General features: G+C 30.5%; 1 protein-coding gene across 2 annotated transcripts in view; it reads right to left on the bottom strand.

The window, feature by feature from the left end:
• ko (Stork-head domain-containing protein knockout) overlaps positions 1–23,202 on the bottom strand; it is a 375,904-nt gene that overhangs the window by 142,975 nt on the left and 209,727 nt on the right. The window contains exon 1 of one of the 2 annotated variants that reach the window (XM_085195801.1): positions 3,481–3,850. The exons of the other annotated variant lie outside the window; for it this stretch is intronic. The gene's annotated coding sequence lies outside the window, so the exon portion shown is untranslated. Of the gene's footprint in view, positions 1–3,480; positions 3,851–23,202 lie in introns of those variants that run through there. 2 annotated transcript variants of the gene reach the window in all.

Below are 23,202 nucleotides of genomic sequence, written 5' to 3' on the forward strand. Positions count from 1 at the left end.
ATTCATTCAGTCGTTTTGAATAGAAATAACATCTTTTGATACTTATGTATGTATTACTAATAAGTACTCATAATAATGATTCATACAAATATTTCAATGACAATCTTAAGAATATTATCAATAAGGACTTAAAAAGATCAATAACTATTTGAAACCTTTTTTATATTACGTTAACGGTGTTGTCTCTACAGTGTGCGTCCATTGTAGTTGCTCATGACCTTTACAATTAGGTTCTGTTGAGAGCATTGTACTGTTACTAAGTAACCTTACAGAGGCTTGTTTTTGAAAACGTTTGGCCTAATTTTACATATTATTTCAACGGCCTTATTGTTTCGCAATTTGAAAATGTTGCTTACTTTTAAGACAATAAAAAGATTATTTTGTAAAACTTACAAACACTTTTCTGTTGGTCGAAGACATTTTTCAATATTTACTGGGATAATCCTAGGATAAATGATTCTATCACACTAAAAGTATTTAAATTTTTCGACAATCATCAAACTTCCAAGAATTTTATAATAAAATTTATATTAATCCTATTATTAAACTTTATTTTATTTTTAATTAATTTTATTTTATATGGCTTCTAAAAACCGAAAGCGAACAATAACGAACACGTAAAAGATCACTTAAGGAACCATTTAATTGACCAAATTAAATGCTAGTTGATCCGAGAAATCGAATAAAATTTTGATGTGACATTTTAAATATCTATTTTTTTATATATATATTTGTAAGGTTGGTTTCATATTTGTTCATATAAATCTAAATATTTTTTGCTGTAAGCTTTACCAAGAACCTTAACATCTATGATGAAAAGAAAGACCTAGATAAAACTTTTCTTCCCCTAAGATCCGTTTCTTTGTGCGATCACAATATTCCAACGTATATGGATTCGCCATGAACTAGATACGAGAGATTTTTCTTTAATTTTGTATTTTTTCTATAAAGTCACATAATATTTATTGTAATGACCTATTATTATTAAAACATTTTTAACATTAGCAATTAAATTACCAATATTTTTTTAATTGCAATACATTTTTAAAACATTATTCAATTTATTAAACCCTATAGCCATATAAACGTAAAATGACTAGTTATCTGTGTCATAATTATCATAATGTTTAATATTAAAAACATAAAGAACAAACGATTAGCGATTAAAGCACGCCACTTATAATCGATTAATTATTATTCGTATTTAATTATCGATTTAATCAATTACAGATTACAGTCATACGTAATCGCCCACCTCTTTAAGAAAACCGTGTCACTTTTAGCATTAATTGAGCAAGTCTAAGGATTTATTCGATACACTGTCAAAATCAATATTTGCAATCGTTGTGCAAAACGTACAAATTTTGACGTAACATGTAACAATAATTGATATATGGTAAAGATAAATATAATTAGTACATGAATATATTACTTAAACAATAAAATCTTGATAAATGTGGTCATTTCTTAATATAATATACTGTTAAACTAATAAGGCGGCAGTTTAAAATATTAATTTTAAACAATAATTTTTATTTATTGAATTAATATTCAATAAATAAAATTAATTATTATTTTTTTAATATTTAATTCTAAATGAACTGAACCAATGCCACTCTTTCAAATGTCTATGTCAAGGGAATGTCTCTATATTTTATTGTTTTTTTTTTAATTGCTAACTCGAGTAATGTTATTTATTTTCACTTTTCTTCCATTTACCTTTTTATAGATTGAATAGGATTCAATTTCACAACCAAAACGTATACGTGCGATGGCGTTAAAAATATTTGAAAGAATTATTAACAATTTTAAAATGAATTATTACAATTTGTATATTAAGTAAAGCTAGCGACAATTATTATGTTATATAAAAAGTAATTATTTAGTAACAAATATAACAGCTTTTAGCAAAATATACACACACGACCGTGACATATACAATATGACATGCCACTTAAAAAATTTTACGTAATGTTTATTTTAAAATTATATATTTGTTTAATTTAATTTTGGATTAATATGAAATAGATACGAGAAAATTTCATCTTTGGATCGTTTGACTTTTTAAATTTAATTTTCATTAAAACTTCAATTTTGTCCTTTCCTTATAATTTATTTGATATCACACTACGAAATAAGACCATGGTATTAGTAAAGTTACCGTAGGCAATTAACTCATCGTAATTCTTTATACGTATCTATATTACTGTAAAACATATTTACCTTTTTAAGTTCCACTCCACACATTTTTCTAAACAGTATATTTTAACTAACACGACAAAAGCCAAATCTTTGTCCCAAATAATAAATCTTAAAAAAAAATCTAAACTACTCTATTCAGACTACATCTAACGAATAAAGGTGAATAACAAACCGTTACCGTAACAAAAGCAACAAGAAAGATATCAGTTATGACTTATGAAATAAAATCTCAATTCCGATGTTATATAGTGATACGACGACGATCGAGGCCAAGCGAAATGGACAAAAACTGCGAGGTCCACTGGATGAAGCAAAGTTCATAACAGTTTAAGAATATTTTCTCTTAGTAGAAAAAAAACTTAAACCACACTTACGCTTGATGTCGAGAGCGAATTCTGCTTTGCAGTAAAAAATAATAGAGTTAGTAGCGTCGCAATCTTTTTTTTCTATCGCGTTCAATTGTCTTTTTTGATTGATTTTTGCACATCTGTTCGGAATGACTCTTCACTAGCTAGATACATGGACAGTTTCGCTCAAAATACGGCATGGTCGAGGCCATCTAAATCTAAACATGCAAATCGCGTATACGCGGTCCACTTACATTTTATTCGTTCATTACTTTGGAAGACGTTCCAGTGAACGTATTTAAACGTAATTGAGATCATATGCATATTAGTTTCATACGGCTAGGTATCGAATGCGCGAAGTTTTTATAATTCTCGTAATATAATAATTTTACGTAAACTTAACGCGGTATGGCCTTATTTACGTAGCCGTAGCAATTTTTATAATTGCACTCGTAACCTAACTTGACTTATCTTAGTCCGGATGTGATATGAAACGCGGCCTCCAAGACTGCTTGTCAGTCAGTCAGTACTCAGTACAGCTGTTAAATAAAAATGACATCTGTGCTCGATCAGTTTTTACGTGAATCGACCGAGCCAATGACACTTTTCCTCTCTAATACCACATTGATTCCATGTAATCCCGCGATACTTTAGTTCCTTTAATTAAGACGTCCGATATAATAATTGTTATTATAAAACGGAAGCAGACTTGTTTTAATGATTGAAAGTGTCGTATTTTATTTTTATTAAAAAACGATCGAGTACGTTTTTTGTCACGTTATCGGCACAAGGATATATTTCAATGTTTATCGGTCTTACAATTCGTATCCATTGAATGAGATACAGAGATTGTTTAAATTTAGAACTCTACCAATAAGAAGTCAATAAGATTTTCTAAGTAGTTTCTACACATGGACAAGTGAATACTTACTGTAAAGTTTGACAGCACTGTTATCTAAAGCCGACCTGATGAGGCAGAGACCAGCTCCTATATCGATCTCACACGGCAATGAAAAATCCAGTCACACTGAACACAGCACTGAAAATCAAGTTATCACTACACGAATGTCCTGTCCGGGACGGAGGCCAAACCCGTTTGGGACCGAATTCCGGTTCGAGGTAAGGTCACTCTCAACTTGGATCAAAAGCAGACAGTTCCACTTCAACAGTGTTCGAATTGAAAGGAAAGTCTCAAGAAAGTTTCGTGTGTTAAACTTTTTTCGCGATCGGAGGATCGGCGTCGCGGCGCCAAGGAACACGCGCGGCACAGGCGGCGGCTCGGTGCAGACTGACGCGACGTTCGGCTTAACAAGTGTGCAGTCGAAGCCTCCGACGTCACACACACTTCTGCGTGAGTGACGAACTTGCAGATTCCACTACGAGAGCGCGATATAAATAAGCATTCCGCATCCATTGCTGGTTTCCGAACGTTTAAAAACTTACAACGTATATGGAGAAAGCTTTGTAATTATAAAAGCTTTGTAGCGCTGTAGGGTGCCGATGAGCTGGAATATTAGCACTAAACATCAGGTTCTGGCTTTGCTCATTTATTGCCGTGGACCCGCAACCCGCAGCCCGCGTGCAGTTGGGTGCATAGTTTTATGAAATTGGTTTTTTGTTCTCGCCGTCTGGCGACTACTCCCAAAGGAACTTCGAGTCGCTTTATGGGGCCGCTGAACTTTGATAGTTATTTCGCCATGTTTCTGTTGTTTAGCGTTTTGTTTTCAAACTACATTTCAGCTCATTATGCAGGGACATTTACTGTAATAGTGTTATTGGTATGAATGTAAGCTATGTAGTATTTCGTTGTTGATAATTCTTTTCTGTACTTTTTGATTCATTTTCAAAAGCAATTTCCTTTCTGCACGCGATAAATTTTCCTCGATTGCGGTATGCAGCTACAATACTAGTGATGGATGAGAAATAATTTTCAAAGTACGATACTAAACGTAATTTAAAGAAACAGAAGAAAGAAAAGAAGATATTTTTCATCATTTATACATACCTTTTCTGACATAAATTTTATCATAAAAAAATGTGTTCAATATAAAAGAAAAAACAAATAAAATAGTACAAATTGAATGTGAAACAATTATAACCGTAAATAAATAATTTAGAATAAAGTATTACAATAACTGTTAGTCGGTTTGTATGGAAAATTTGTGTGACGAAATGTTCTAGTATTCGCACGGCCCTTCTCTCAGTTCGCACGATTAACATTTAGCAGCTGATAACCCGCACCTTACGAGGCTAACACTACCACGGGTGGTGGGGTACCATCAAAAATTAGGCCCAATTTTTCCGTTACGCTTTCGATATAGTTGTTATAATTTCAATTAGTTGTTAATACTGTGATAAATATCAATAGCAATAAGAATAAATTTAAAAAAATAATAGAAGCTATAAGTGGAAAATAATAAATGTAAATACTGATTCTTGTTCAATTTAATTATATTTAGTGTTATTCGATTCTGAATATAAAACAGTATATTTAATATTTACTTTTCTTTTATTCACTTGTTTGGACATATGTATTTTATTCTTATTTTAATATAAACACCTGATAAATAACCTTGTATAATATTTTTTTCTATATTAATTAAACATTTGTACAAGCAAATTTATATATTTTCAGATCCGCCATTGTTTTATAATTTTGTACAGCGCGTGGACGAATCCAAAGCGATTATCAAACGATATTTTAGAGCGCAAAGCCGTGAAGATTCATTAAAACGCGTTCAATGGTTTTTGCGCGCTTGCATTTATTGGTAAATTAACATATTAATGGGATGGATAGATTAATAAATATCAATTCGTACTTATATTGTATTTACGTTTTTGTTTGATGTTTTACCAACTTTGCCGCCGCGTCAGTTGATGCGATATTGATTAAAATTCAGCCAAATCTAACCTTGGAATATTTTATCCTTTTATTATAACATAATTATGTTTCCAAGTTCCACATACAATATAACAAAAACTTGTTGTTTTAATAACATCATCAAGTTTTATAATAACTTCAATATTGTGTTGATTCTGTATATATTATGTTGCATGTGATCATTATGAGATTTACTTATTACAATAATCATGAATCAGTCAAATGTCATTTGATAAGTCAAATAATAAAAAACACATTTAAATATAACCAAAAATTTAAAAATTAATTTAAAACTTTCAAATAATATCTGAATTGTTTGAAATAAATTAAGACGGACGTGCCGATACTCACGGGGGCCACAGATTATAAACACAAATATAAAAACTAAAAGAAACGTTATTAAAAGATTTTTTTTGTCCTTGTCTTCCCGGCAAGGTCGTCACATTTATGTTATGAAAATAATGTACCTATTGTATGGAATCCGAACACCTGTGCAAATAGCGTTGCAAGAAGCTTATTTATACATAGAAGATAATATAAAATATATATATACAAAAAAATATATATAAAATCAACTCGATCTCATCTCGATTATTAAAACAATCTAAAATCAATAGTAACAGCCAACTAATTTATGGAAACACAGACCGACATAAATAATGACATTAAATGTCCTGCGCTCACAGCGTTTATCACGCGGATATGGCGGATCTCAGTTACATTTATTAAAGCTGCCTTTGTTAAACGAAACTAACATGGCAACAATTCTATGGTTAAAATGAATTATTGTACCATTTCGTAATATCCCACTTGGTGTAAGAGACTCGTGACTGAGTGGTTAAACTCTATACTTAACATGAATTTTATTAATGTCACAAAAGACGAGTATCGACTGTGCTTTGTCAGTTATATTAATTTTAAAATTAATTTCAACCTTAACTTTATATTATGAAATTATAATAAAGTACGTTTTTAACTATTTTTGTATTTGTTTATCTGCTTTAAACATTCTTCTTTTTCTTGTCGAGTTCAAAAGTGACCTAAAATTGATCTTTAATTTTTTATGTTATGTATTATTTACATAAAACGATAAACACTCCTAGTTTTATTATAGAGTAGAGAGAGATATTTTTTAAGATCATATTGGTTGCATGTCATTTCTTCTTCTAAAAAGAATATGAAAATTATAAAGAAAATAAACAAAATAAAAAAAAAGCTAACATTTGAAAACTGCACTCCAATTTTTCGTACATGCGCCAAAGGACTATGCTCTGTGCTAATATATTCTACGTCATTGCGGCATAGAGCCTTACCAAAGCAACTGCAATAACTTGAAATTGAAAAATATGCCGAACTATATTTATGAAAAAATATGTTTTTTACATATATTGTCTTCAAATGAATAAGAAATTGAAACTAGTGATTTATCACTATGGAGAGAAAGTATTTAGAAACATCAAAATTTACATATTTAACGTAAAAGGACTCGAATCCGCAACTCTATGAAGCAGTCCATGTCATTCGGACAAGCGCCTAAAGGCTCGAATAATAAAATATAAGTAAATCAAATAATTCCGCGAGAAGTCGAGAACGGAACTGTCTTAATGGGAACGAAGTGTTTTCACATTTGGTGGTATAAAACGTGAAAATAAAAAAACACCAATATCTTTCATCTTAAAATATTATTTTTATTGTAACGTACAAATTAATATAAAAAACTGAAAGTATCTTTGTAATTAACTTTGTATTATGTTACAGGTTCATGAAATATAAACAGTTTACATATCAAACATAGGTATAATGTATATAACCTCGTTAAATTGAACGTTAAGCCTATAAATATGTAAACAAATACGTAATAGAAGTAATTTAGTTGATGTGGCATAAAGTTGTTATTATTATTCATAATTTAAGCTTCACAGTGAAAAGCTTATTACGGGAGCTATTAAACTCGAGAAGTCCATAATTTATAATTAAAATTTACTAATATTGACGTCCATCTTGCGGTACTTAAATACACAACTAAGCGATCAATTAATATGTATTGCGCTTTTTACGTTAACGTTTATCTGTGAATTCAAAATATTCTCAATTCTTCAAGATTTGAACTTGCAGTTTATTTTTTACAGTTCAGTTTTTAACAGTTATTAGTTAATAGTATTTAAAAATTTACGATCGACATCTATATATATTTTTTATCTTTTCTTATAAAGTAGTATAGTTTCCATGTAGAACAAACTATGTTTAACCATACGTATCTGTTAAGTAAGCAATAGAGTCAAGTAAATTTTTAGAAATTAACAACTTCACAATATTTATTGATTGGGTTCAAATTAATACAAATATATATTCCAGAAGTATTCAGTGTAACAAACGTATTTTAATACACCGAGTATATCTAAATTCGAATATATTAAAATCATTAAAAGCATTTTTATTTTAATAGAATCCTATAATAAGAATCACTCGCAAATATTTAAATCTAAAAATCCGCTCCATTAAAAAGATAAACACAGTCTGCGCTTCTAAAATATGTAGTCTGGTGAGATTTTCGCCATTCTGGGGGCACTTTAAGGTGTCGTTCTTAGTTACATCTGCAAAAAAGAAATAAAATAAGTCGTACATTTCTTTTAAATATTTACACCGTCATAGAGCATGTGATAAATTGCATGTTTCTTCTTCTTCAGCTTTACGCTGTATCCCGTGTGTTACAGGGTACGCAGAGAGAGTCTAATGTTAAGGACACTCCCCACTTTCCTCAGAATTCTGGAAACATTCCGTGTTGAGGGCCGGAATTAAACGCCGCACTTTGTCTTGACACTAGAGCGAAAAAATGAAAATATAAAAGAAGGAATCAGTATATTATGACACTGAAAGTTCTAAAGGAAAGCCTAACTGAAATGTAATCTATATATATATAAAAGGACTTGTCCTCACTGACTGAGGTAAGACGCACGCACAGCCGTAACCGCTGTGCGTAGAAACGTGAAATTTGGACAGATGTTTACTTTTGTAATCTGAACATCCACTAAGAAAGGATTTTGAAAAATTTTAACCCTAAAGGGGTAAAATAGGGGTTGAAAGTTTGTATGGAAAAAATTTAAATCGTCACCGATTTTTATAAAATTTGAAATTTAGATTTTTAAAAGTATTTAATTGAACACGTATTTCATCGTTTCCTATAATTCTCCCCCTAAGGGTACAAATAAGGGGTTGAAAGTTAGTATCGAAAAATCTTTAAATGGCCACCGATATTTTTAAAATTTGAAATTTAGACTCTTAAAAATATTTCATTGAACACATGTTTCATGCTTTATGTTAATTCTCCCCCTCAGGGTGCAAATAAGGTGTTGAAAGTTTGTATGGAAAAATCTTTAAATAGCCACTGACTTTTATAAAATCTGAAATTTAGACTCTTAAGACTATTTTATTGATCACATGTTTCATGGCTTATTAGAATTCACCCCTAAAGGTGCAAATAAGCATGCGAAGCTGCGCGCGTCCGCTAGTAATATATATATATTAGGCAATTCACATTGGCAAGAGGTTGCATATTTGTATACGGCCTAATCAGAGCATAGTAGAAGTGCATAGTAGAAAGCTAATGAGAAATCAATTACTACGGCTAAACTTAATTATTTTGCAAGGTAGTTTAGTACCACTAGCATGTCATTAATACTATTGAATATTAAAATAAGGTTTTATTATTATTACTTAATCTAATTTATAAATAAGCTGTAGCATTACACTCTGTTGGTGTTGTCCCGGACTGCTAGCTCATGAATTAAATCCTTATTTTAATATATTTAATCCTTAATCCAGGCACTTTAATTTTTTTATGCTTCACGCCTTGTGTTAAGAGACTCCGTTCCCTTTCATTTTTAATTTTAGAGATACTGCATGTTGAGTGGCTTATGAATTTTAGTATCCCAGGTATAAAACCAACGACTACTAACAAAGTTATTAATAGTCTATTCTATATCTAGTTATTAATAGTAATAAAAAAAGAAAAAATCCAAATTTAGTTGTTTCTATCTTTTTACACGTAAATACTTATTGCATTGAAACGTAACCCTGAAAGTTATATATGTAATGCTAAAAGCTGAAGTTTTGTAATAATCAGATGAGTGACCCCGTTTCTATTCATTGAAGATACAATTACACGAAGCAATCAATCACCAAATACCTTTTTATTAAAAAATAATACTTGTAACTAATTAAGATGGTCGTTAGTTTTGCACTTTTTACTTATCAAAGGATTAATAATATTAATTTTAACATTCTTTATGCAGAGCAATCGACATACTATAATGTAATAGATTAATAGTAAAAGTTATATCATTTTTATTTAATATTTTTTATTTAATACTAGGTTATTTAATAGTTTTCTGATTTCGTTTTCCAAGTTAACCTTTACGAAAAGATCGAAATATGTTCAGCTCTCGATACTCTCTCTCTCTCTCTCTCTCTCTCTGGCTGAGCCTACTTTTAAAAATCAAAATCAAAGAGTCTCATGAAAACAAAATATATAAATACATTTATATTTCTCAATTGATTTCTGTAACACTGTGTTCTTAAAACATACAAAGATCTAGATTGAAGATATACATAACCTTACATAAGCCTCATGCAGGAAACGTAACACATACTAAATTGGCTATATGTAAATTAGAATACTACCTTCATTTTCTTCAGCACGACATAAGTCATAGACAAGGAGTCCCACACGATGCTCTATTTAGATATAAATTTACGGCAACACAAAAACAATGGTTGGTGCTTTCGCTTGGCACCGGAGCCCCGGAGTACCGAGACATCATAATTCAGGTACAATCTACGTTATAGGGTATCAAGAGGGCGAGGCGCCATTGGTCGATACAACCTCGCGTCTCCTACTGTTTGTATTTGTTGTCGTTATTTTTTTTTTTTAACAATTTTATATATTTATTTGATATTCAGTTAAGTTTTCAATACCAATCTTATAGACTGAGATCCCAGGGCCCTCAGAACTACGTAATTTTAGCAAAGCTGAAATTTTGGGGATTACTAGCTTAATATATATAAAATGGGGCCTTCAGAGGTATTTTTTAAAGCTTGCACTTATTTTGTAGTATATAGTTCATACTTTATTTATTTTTAGTTACGTACTATACCATTTCTGGATTTAGTCAGGAATGTAAAGTGCGGCGTTAGCTTGTGCCTACACTTTCAAAATCTAATAGGAAAGACGGGAAAGTGGCGAATGGACTAAACGCTAATTCCCTAGTAATTATACATGTAAAACACTAACAAAAATTATAAATCTATTTATTATAACGATCTGCCCCAAATGATCTTTGCTATATGAAAATAAAAAGCTTTAAATTCGACTTCTCAAAGCTAAACAGAACCGATAGTAACGTCGCAGCTGTTCCCATGAGTATCGGTCGCGGGTTCAACTCGTGACCGGGGCCTGACCTTTGTCAACCAACAACGCCATACAATATCTGCTGGCGGATGTGGGCGAGAGCATTACTCATTAACATTCCTAGCGCTCTTGTAAAACAGACTGGTGACAGCTTCCATTCTTACAGGTAAAACGAAAAATTTGCAACACTCTAGGTTCAAAGGTCTACAAAATTATATAGGTATTATAAATACATATCTTTATAAAATATACTCTAAATTAACATTCTTAAAGGAATTATTTACTTTTTTATTTATTTTTAAAAAGAGACATCAAAATGTTATAGAAAGGTTTCTGTAAAAATATTACAAGATATATTTATGTCATAAATATTTTCTATGCACTTTCTTATTTCATACTTAATAATAAACTTCAAAGTTATAAATCCCTTGATCTTGAAAACTTTATCTTTCACAGCCACCAGTATATTCCAAGATGTAGTGCATCAACACGTCGCGACGTGTCGGCTGGGTCACTGTAACGACCATATACGCTTTCGTTTCCCATTCGGGTCATATAAATTTCCATCCGTTTTCCATCGAAGCCGATAGCCATGTCTCTATTGATTCCGTCCTTAGAAAATTATTGCTTCAAATCTCATTATAATATTCGTTATCTAGATATATGGTAGACATCTACTTATTACTCATCAGTGGACCGCCACAAACTATTGATTAACTTGATGGATATTTCGCATAAGATTATAATATCTCTTACTTTCTGTAATATATATGTATAATACGTTAGAAAGGTCGTATAACTTTCATAAAGGTATCGTTCGCAGATTGAAATACGAAAAAAACATCATTATTAGGTTTAATGGAAGCTACGAGTGATTTAGATGGTAATAATATTCAATTGTACATTATTTGCATGTAATATAGTGAATTTTACTGCAGAACTTTACATTTGAATGTATCAAAAACCTTCAAATTATTTGTAAGCTATAAATAAATAAATGATGAAATTTAAACTCAGTGTTTATTGGTTATGTAATTAAATGTTTCAAAATCCCCACTACAATAAGTTTAAAACTACTTGTCCCACTAGGTACTGTAAATACTATTCAACACACACTGACTGCTCCCATTCATCCTATAAAACAGAATATTTGTAATATTATATAGTTAGCTTGGTTGTAGGTCATTAAATAAGTCTATAACTCAAAAGGTTCATCTTATATGGCTACTAATATAAAATTCAATTAAAGAATTCGATATATCTGTGTACTTGTCATCATATAATTGTTTAAGCATTCAGCCTTGAAGGGAGAGAGTCTAGAAATTAAGAGCATTGTACGACAGGTCGATGTAGTCGGGTTATCACGCACGCGAGTGTCCGGTGTTGAGTTGCGCGCGCGCAGAACGTCCGGACAAGGCAAACCGCCGCTTGATTTGTAGGGTGACCATATTTAAATTTATTCATTTTATTTATACTATAACTTAAAATAAATTTACTAAACGATTACCTGAAAATTTATTGAAATTTTTTTTTAATCAGTTAACTTCCTTATTTTTCGTTTTTAACAATTTGTAATAGTAATATTCCGAAATTAAATTAAGTATTTAAAATAGAAATTTTAGGAAAAACGTAATGTTCTCTATTTTACCAAGTAAAAATAACAATAGAAGAAAATTTTAAATAAAAAAATTAGAATTCCTCAAACTACATAAAATTACATATATTAAAACTAACTAAAAAGTCTAAATAATAGGATAACGGAGTACTAGAAGTATTAATCATGCTTTTTAAAAAAAAATAGAAAAAGGATTGAATACATATAAAATACGTCCAAATACAAAAAATCTTCAATGGAACACTGAATTCATATTTCTCATAGGAAAAAAGTATCACACAGCGCAAATAGCACTGCAATTTCGTCCAATTTATGCCTAACAGGCAGAACGTGAATGAACGAAAGGCTTAATCAATGTACCCAATTCGATTACCAGCGCTGAGCGCTCGCTCGGATGGCACTATATTGTGAGTAATTGATTAGGTAAACTTTGCTATACACACAAGCTTATATGATTGTCGAATCGTTTTAGGAAATCGGTTAAAATTATTATAGACTAGCGGACGCGCGCAACTTCGCTTGCGTATTTAGGGGTAAATTCTAATAACCCATGAAACATGTGTTCAATAAAATATTTTTAAGAGTCTAAATTTCAAATTTTATAAACATCGGTGGCGATTTAAAGATTTTTCCATACAAACTTTTAACCCCTTATTTGCACCCCTAGGGGGAGAATTCTAGAAAACGATGAAACACGTGTTCAATTAAATACTTTTAAAAATCTAAATTTCAAATTTTATAAAAATCGGTGCTGATTTAATTTTTTTTCCATACAAACTTTGAACCCCTATTTCACCCCTTTAGGGTTATAATTTTTCAAAATCCATTCTTAGTGTATGTCCAGATTACGAAAGTAAACATCTGTCCAAATTTCACGTTTCTACGCACAACGGTTACGGCTGTGCGTGCGTCTTACCTCAGTCAGTGAGGACAAGTCCTTTTATATATATAGATTATTTATAAAAAAATCGTAATTATATTATTTTTTTTGTAAAATTATTTTTTTCTTTTTTGGACACAGTGTAATGAAAATAATTCATTTTAAATCTTTTTGGCTGTTTTTAAAAATTAATTTTAAGTTATATTAATAAAAATATATTTAAAACTACTGTAACATAGTCGCCCTGACACTCACGGCAACAGGTTTAGTAGGTCGAGTGTACGACGAACAGGTCTCAAAACCTGCCTTTACATGCTCCCTACGTTTCGCTATTAATGAACCCATATACCTCACACTTATAAACAAATAATAAGTTGTGTAATTCGAAAATTGTGCTATTACAAATAATACAGTAATCTATATAAACCAATAAAAATGTTTAATATTTAAACTTATAGTAAATACTTACTAATATGTACATCAATGAACTATTATATTCTTTTTTTAGCAACGCTGTATCTCACAAATAGCAAGGTAGGCAAAAGAGACCTGGGAACCTATGAACCTCTGGCAGAATTCATTACTGCAATAATTAATTAGGATAATGTTTACACAGATTTAAATAAAAATCTACATTAACCGGTATATAGGTCGAGCTCATACAATAATTAAAATAGTAGCAGCAAAAGTCATCAAATAACAATTACGCAGACTGATATCTGAGATTCAATATATTATCAGGTGTCAATTACTGATATCTTATACCGAGAAAGTAAAGGTGAAAATAGTATTCAATTGCAGAGCAGATTCTATTGAAGTTATACATCAGTAGTACCTTTATAAGACTAGAAATATTGTAGATTAACATTTTAAATTTATTTCTTTATTACTATTATTTAATATTAGTTGATGCAGTCATTAATATAATTATTAACGTATTTTATCCGAAGTTTTTTGTATGTATGTGGGTTTATTTTATTTTTTTTATGATTCTTTTATTCGTATGGGAGGTTCAATATAAACTCTATCGCAATTAGTTCAGCACTTTTTGAAATAAGGTTGTCAATATTCCTCATATATCATATCATATCAATATCATATATTTTTATTCAATGAACGTAGTAGACGTTCAATAGTGAAAAAGAACAGGGTGATGACAATATATATACTTAAAGTAATCTTTTAAATATGTCAAACAATAAACTGAAACTAAAAAGTAGAAAATAGAGTTAAGAAAAACAAAAATGTGTTTAAATTTTATGTCCATGGTCTATAAAGTCGGCTAATAATTGAGCCTTTTAACAAAGACACGAGAAGAAAATTGGCCGTAACTTGAAAAGTTTATCTCGTCTAGACTTCTTAAGGGCTTTTTTAATATTTCTAGCCCATTCATACTTAAACATAATGAGGAAATATATGGTTGTGAAGATAACAAATATTTTTTAAATACAATTGCAATTTCAAAGCAATCAATATCATTGAATGAAGGAAGTTGTAAATATATACAAAATGTGAAATAATCTGCATAGTGTTATAATGTTATACCACTTAATAGGTAATACGCATAAAAGTATAAAAAATTGGCTAAAATTTATATTGAATATCCGTTTTTGACTCGTCGCCTGACATGTCACTAAGTTCTTGCTGTGACACTGCGTAAATAACAAAAAGCAGAGACCGGAACCACCCGAGAAACTTCTTTGGTAATCCAAATATAGAGTTATTTTATGTTTATTCCGTTTATAACCAAATTGTAGTCTTGCCGCATTTTAGGCTTATAAAAATTTACTTAGTACTTATGTAATGCTAAAAAAATCTTTTAAGCAATAAAATTCAGATATAAAAACTTTTATGTGTAAATTTTATACAAAATAAAAAACTTAGGTAGCAAATGTGTAGATAGTTAATGTTTTCTAAAGACACGTTAAGACCACCCGCCAACAAACAGGTTATTCTCAGAATCACATGGACCCGTCGAAAGTACGTAAGCAAAAAATCTATAGACGCTCCATAGAATATACTTTTCAATTTAGTAGAGTAAGTTATTTATAATTATTATATTTTTCAGATTCACGTTTCTTCAATTCTTTCTTTTCTTCATTTAGTTCAAGACCACACTTTGTATGGTCCAAGAGAATAACTTAAAAATAAGCATTCTCACAGTGTGGATTGAACCTACAAACATGATGTCTACGATCAAACGCTGTATAAATGCGTCACGACTTTATTTATTAAACTATTTTGACAATAAAGCAAACAAAAAACAATAAATTTCCATACATTAACCATCTTCTACCATCAGTCAATGTCCAATAATATCATATTTATATCCACAGATCACAAAATGTGAATAAAATTAAAAAAAAAAAAAACAATGTGAACCTATTTTTCCGATAAGCTCACATTCGGATGTTGATATATTTTTCATTTTTTAATTAATCAAAATATTGTAATGGATGAACGCAACCAGTATGAAATTTTTGATTTCGTTAGTATCAAAATTATGTTTTTTTTTTATAATCTGTACTTCAAATTGTTAAGAATGTACATAAAAAGAAAATTTTATAGATAAATTTATATTTGTTTCATCCATCTATCAGCCTTTTAAAGTTCACTGCTGGACATAGGCCTCCCCTAATGATCGTCACTCCGTCCGGTCTGGCACCCTTTGAATCCAGGGGTTTCCCGCTGTCTTCAATTATTTGTTTACAAAATTATATTTTAAAGCTTAAAACATATTTATGATCCAAGATATAGTTCTTATTAGAACTTTGTTTTGTTAAATAAAAAGAAAAAAATATTATATACCTACTCTACGTACGTACGTAGATAGATTTCAGAGAAATAAATGTCCTTAAAAACTTGCTTATAATTATTAAGTAAGACATTCGTTTGATAAGGGTTGGCGCTTACTGTATACTTACTATATTCATATATGCTTAAAATATTGGTTTTAAAATTTAATTTATAAATAAGTGATGCAATTTTACGAATGCAACACACACAATACGTTATTAATGTGTATTTATGTAAGACGTGAATGACTAATATGAAGCTAAAATTTGTAAAAAAAATAAAATCTAAAGAATAATAAGTTAGTTATTAAATTCGGCAAGAACAAACAGTATTACGAGAAATTTATTTTTTCTAAATTTTCTACAACCCTATGTATAATAAGTTGGCCATTAATGCCCAACATTAGGATGATGAATGACGAATGCATGCGCACGCGCAAATCTAATATTATGTTATATTTGAGCCTTACAAACATACGTGCTGCAGTCGATATTTATGATGTTAATCCTTATTCCATTGTAATAAAGCTTTATTGTTTCATCTAATCGGATTAAACTTTAGGCAAAGCTTTGCAGTTGACTGAACATGTCACGGTTGAATGATGATTGTGTTGAGAAAACGGAATGTAAAAGTATAATTGATATGATTAAAGAGATTGTCGTGCTTTGATTAGCACTCAAATAAGAGACTAGAGCTGTTTATAATTTTATGAATTTTATTAACTAAACAACCCAATTGGGCGGCGATCTTCTAATGTTTTGGTTCCATTAACTACTGCTCTTATTTAATATCTTCGTATTCGTCGTTCGTTCTTCGTTGAAAATATGAGGAAATAATAGTAATGATAGTAGGTACATATGAACATAGTGTCATGTTATTCCATTCTCTGCAATCCATCCCATTTTCAATGGGGAACCTCAACACAGTACTTTATTTCCCAAAGTGAACCAATGAAAATAATTCGTCTCATCCGGTAGGGAACTTCTGATTCTCTTCTGAGTATGAGTTTATCCCATAGAGCTTGAATCATTCCAAATAATAAAAGAAATATAATAATAAATTACTTCTAGTGCACATTTTTACCCCCAGGGCAGATCAACAATAAAAAAATTAAATTAAACAATAAAAGTTAAATGTATTAGTTGATAATAAACCATATTAGGTATATTATGTACATAATTATTATCAAATCCAATAAAATCAACATAAACTAAAATCACGTCATTTTAATTCACATCAACATAATATCTTTGTATGAACAACGTAACATGTCAATTATCATTAGACGGTATATCCAGAGGCTGCAAGTAATTTTGTATAGATTTCTAATATCATTCTAGCGGCTACATTTACACGTTTGAGTTTCTCAAAGACCGACTTTATCGACTAGAAGTTGCACCATGCAAACTGTTATAAATATTATAGTTTATTAATATACCTTTTAACTTAGGAATATTTATATAGATAATATTTAGATATTCCTTTAACGTGTAAATTCTTCGTAATTTAATCATTGCGTCTTTATACAATTAAAGAAGACTAAAATGATGTCAAAATATTAAAGTGGATACTTGTATACTGAATGAAAATCCTATAAGACTGTTGTTTAGGCGCGCCAAGTTATAATCAGCTTCACGCTGTATCCCACACTCATCAGGGTAGGCAGAGGGAACCTAGTGTTAACACTTTCTGCCCAACTCTGGAAGCATTGCGTGTTGAGTGGCAGAACTCATCACCGGTGCCTCGACACCAGAACTAAGAAATGGAAATATAAACGTAAATAAATATTTTCTTTCCTCGAACGGGAATCGAACCCACAACCGTTGCGTTACAGTCACACCATTGTGCCGCTGCGCCACGAGAGCCTCAATACCAATACCGCCAAGTTATAATATTAGATCAAATGAAGTCCATGTATTACAAAGCATTTCCATGGGATTCTATTCAGTGTACCAATTACGTCAAGCAATAGGTGCGGTGTTGAGATCGTCAAATTACCAGCTAAAGCTGCCGAGGGCTAAAGAAACATACTATTTAATGGTATGGCATTTTTCAATGGCTCTTTTGATTGATAATCATTTTATTGGTGGGTATGTCTCAATAAACTTCAGTGTATGATACTATAAAAAAAAGAAATAGATACAACTATTGTATAATAAAAGTCTTCAAGTAATATTATATAGACAATCTATAATATAATATTATTTGAAGACTACCTAAAACTTCTTCTGAAGATTATGATCTTTGAAAAAGTAATCAATAATACTGAAGCAAAATCCTGTACACTCGTTCAAAAGACATGTTTGAGGCTGTCCTGATGCAGCGGCACAGTGTCTTGAAATTGAATTATTTTCATTTTCTTGCTCTACTAACAAAACAAACCGCGGCGTTGAGTTCCTCTGCTCAACTGTCTCAAATTGGGCAGTGACCGGGCAAGAGAATGTGGTATTAATGACTGTGTTATCAAACAAAAGTAATTATTCTAAAATTGTATAGAAACTGCAATAGATTTAAATAATAGATATGGTATAAACAGTTTTTTATAGATGACAAACGAGGATGAACGTGATGTTTCTATTTTTTTTCCTTTTTACATCCATGATATACAGCCAGAATAAGACTGTTAAATATTGGAAACAAATTATAGTCATTTAAAATGTTTTTATCTAATTATCGTTTATTTTCATGGATATTTGTATATGAATGTTCATTTTTTTCAGATTAATTTCAGGGAGGACTTAGTATTATGAATGCCAAACATTAATTCCAGATTTAGTGAAACACCTCAACTTTGTCGAAAGAGAAAGTAATTAAACATTAACTTACTTATTTATAACAAAAAAAATCAAAAAGTACGAATTGCAAAATTTAAATATTAAATGATAGTTCTTATTGTAAATACTTATATAGATATTATAGTAATTTATAGTTCACACCTCATAACAGATTACATAGACGTTAGTACATCCAATAGATATTATAAAATTGCGTGCTATATTAATGAGATTGAGACGTAACGCGCATAATATGATAGCATTAATCATAACTAAAGGCACTGGGTCATATGAAAGCAGAGCAGAAAAAGCAATATTTCATTATATAATTGGATTTGACTAATATTGGCCCGCGGCGTTGTTCGCTTTTTACATTTATTCCTTAATCTGTGATGAAACCCTACATACAGTAACTTACGCAAAGTTATGTTTTTTATTTATTTTATATTTAAGTTAATTATGCTCTTTAATTAGCACACTTCTGTATGAATATAAATTTGAAAATTATTTATGATTTTTTTCTTAAAGTTTGTATATAGTCTTATATACTGTTTTATAATGTATCTTTATTTATAGATTATTTACAGAAGAATTAAAATTTTTCGTTATGTATTTTATCATTATAATAATATTTTTTAATTTTTATTATAAAAGTCCAATCACTACAAAAACATTATTTTATAAAGACTTATTGCAAATATCCAATAGCATCCATCACGGCGCCGATACTAAAACCACAAGCTTGATTTTATTCAGGTTTACATATTTCTTCTACAAAGGAAAATTGAACTTAGGACTTATAATAAATATTTGTGTTCCTCATTAAAATTGCTTGTACCAACATCACTATAATCTTTAATAGGCAAGTGTAATGAGAAGCCGCCTCTTCCGCCGATTGGCAAATAACATGACATACTGTTGAATAATCATTAATTTTATGGCAATAACTCTGTGTATAGCTTGGCATTTCATAAACAAAGACTTGTAAATAACTTTTTTATTATTCTTTTTTTTTATTTTTACACATCGCTTGCATTTCAAAAGGAAAATAATTAACATTTATTTTATTCTTTGGTTTACCACCTGAGAGTGATAATGTGCCTTCAATGTACTTATATAAAAAATATTGTTTCAATAAAGACAGATAGCATCACAGCGTCAATCTCTATATATTTAGATAAGACAAACGTTAGAACGTCATCAGTGATCAGTATCAGAGGTCAGTGATTGCGCAGGAGTACAAGCGTGCTACTGTGAAACGCGAAGAGTTGTGGGTTCGATTCCCATTCGAGGAAATGTTTAATATTTACATTTCTTCGCTCGCGCTCTGGTGACGAGGCAAAGTTTCGTGTTAAATTCCGCCACTCATCATGCCACTCAACATACAATGCCTCCAGAATTTGATGGACGGAAATGTAGATCGAACCCATAACTTATCAATTTGACAGTCGCACGCTTGTGCTATTGATTTTAATTAAAATATAATGTAGCTTTTATAACTCTCTAATAAATAAGTATCATTTATACTCTACTATATCAATCAGTGTATATAATTATGTTTAATTTGTGTATGTATATTTTTTTTCTTAAACTTAAGATCAATCATAGAAAGGTTACAATAACATATTTAGCTACAAAAGCTCTTCGCAATGTATGTGTTGATTGACAACACTCACTTGACCCATACTCGAGTTTGTTTCTGAAGAACGCTTCAGTTTTTAATTCTTATTTTTGTCTTTTTTTGCCTCTCACAAACATATTTAATAATACTTCCGTTAATGATAATAGTTATTAGATCACAAAAAGTTTATATTTCATAAAAAAAATGTACAAAGAACTGTTTTGTGAATAGTAATCTAGAAGTGATTTACTTTAAAAAAAAGCTAAAAGAATTATTCGAGTATCGTAATAATTCTATAATGTCAATTTTCCTATAATGACGAATAGACGAAAAAAATAGAAATTCCATGAATTTTCTTTGAGGATATATGAAATTGGAAATTTCCTTCTGAATCACAGATGAAATGGGGATCCCTGTTAGTCACATTTAATAATATAAAATAGGATTTCGAAGCGAAAGAAGTCTGAATAATATCACCGCACATGGACAGAACTACTTGAACTATACTGCACCATAACAAAATATGTAAAAATCTCGGTAGAAACTTTTGTCCAAAAAGTTTAAATTCGGTAAACTTTAGATAAGATTTATTGTAAACTATGTAAACATTTAATAGAAATAATGCTTCAAATTAGCGATCTGAGCGAAAATTAGTAAGAGGTCCTAGTAGCACAGAGAGACAAGCGTGCCATTGTAAACGTGACGGTTGTGGGTTCGATTCCGACTCGGGGGAATGGAGTATTTATTTCTCATTTTTTCGCTCTGGTCACGAGGCAAATCGCGGCGTTGAGCTCAACCACTCAACACGGAATTCCTCGACAATTCGTCGGTAAGTGTGAAACGGTGGTGTCTTGATGGGAACGGAGTGTCTTAACACTAGGTTCCTTCTCCCTACCATGCTACGTGCGAGATACAGCGTGAATATATGATACGTACCGTAATGTAAAACACATCATATTATGAGTATCTACATCTATCTTTCTTTAAATTTATTTAAAACATTGCAAATTGTATATTATAAAAAATATTTTCACAACAACTAGGCTCTATATGAAAAAATATTGTTACAAATGTATAGAATATGTTTATATACGCTTTCATTTCCTGCTAGTTTTCTCTTCATTCATACAGCTTTTATAAATTATTAATTAACCTAAATACTGAGAAAAACGTTGAAAATGTGTCATCGTTGATTGTTCAGTTATTTTATAAAGATATTTACTGTCAACATTCCTCTGCTGTGTATTAAATATTACACATCTTCTGTTTTTCAATAAAATTGACTTCCGGTGCCCACTTGTCGCGGAATTCGATGGTGAAATTCATTCATTATCTGAATAGAAAACATTAAATATTTAACTTCCTCGAGTGGGAATCGAACCAATAATCAACAACACAGATATATAAAAATATGTGCATGTCGTAGAGCTGGAAGTGAATCTACTTGCACTCTCATGCGTATACATACATACAGAATTTGCAACAATTTATATTACTGTCAAAACGCTCCTCATAACCTATTACATACCTCCAAATGAGTAAATTCAGATATTACTAAACTTATTTTACTATTACTAAACTTATTTTACTATTACTGTTACTACTATTTCACTAAATCAAACTAAATAAAACAAAAGGGTAATAGTGATGTATCACAAGCCCCCCACAAAATATTCCGCGTTTGGTAATCTTAGATTTATTCCGTAATAAATTCACAACATAATAGTCGATAAAGCTAAAATCGATTTAGTGTAAGAGCCAGTAAATCATGTTCGCTTATAAGCAGCCGGCCATAAAGCTCCGTATTTCTACAATTTATCACAATCAGTCACTATCTCTTGTATTCAACGTTAAGTGTTATATCACTTGATATTCTCGTAGCACTCACTGATTTAACTATTATAGCCTATATAACGTATTACACATTGTTTTGTAATGGATTGCATTTTTATTTTATAAACCGTATTTATTATAGAAATATATATTTTATATTTTTTGAGGCCAGTCGTGGCATGTGGCTCAAGCGTGTGATTGAGGAAATAAAATATGTAATATTTTAATGTCTTCGTTTCGGTATAGAGAGGAAAGCGCAGCGTTGAGTTCCGCCACAGAATTAGGCAGAAAGTGGGGAGCGGTGAGTCTTAACACTAGGCAGTGTGAAACTGGAAAAAAATATCAATCAATAGAATCAGAACAGATCATCAGAATCAGATGAAGCTTAGGCATAATTAAAAACATGTATGTGTTGAAATATTAAACTGAAGAATCTTCTAATACTACTCGTATTTATGAAAAAATGACGGGTTAGTAATTTATTATAACAATAAACTTTGTCTAATATTTCAACCTGCGTCATCTACATATGAACAATGAACATACTAAAGTTAAAGCTAATATATTCTATAACTAGTGGACCCGAACACGGCTACGCCCGCGTGAATTATACGAATGTTTATTAAATATATTTATGAAATTATTTTCAGTTTTCAATAGAGAGATGCGTTAAGCAAGCTCATTTTGGGTGACGTTTTCTAACAACAAACTTTGCAAATCGTTGCTTAGCAACGACGGTTGTTATTAACATGGCGGATCAAATTGCATGTCAAAAGTATTTTAATATATTGGTGTATATCGAAAATATTACAAATATGAGAAAAAAAAAGTATCCTATGTTCATCC

The sequence above is a fragment of the Heliconius melpomene genome, chromosome 13 (assembly GCF_056956725.1).
Source record: "Heliconius melpomene rosina isolate 202511_hmr_F chromosome 13, ASM5695672v1, whole genome shotgun sequence".
Lineage (NCBI taxonomy): Eukaryota > Metazoa > Arthropoda > Insecta > Lepidoptera > Nymphalidae > Heliconius > Heliconius melpomene.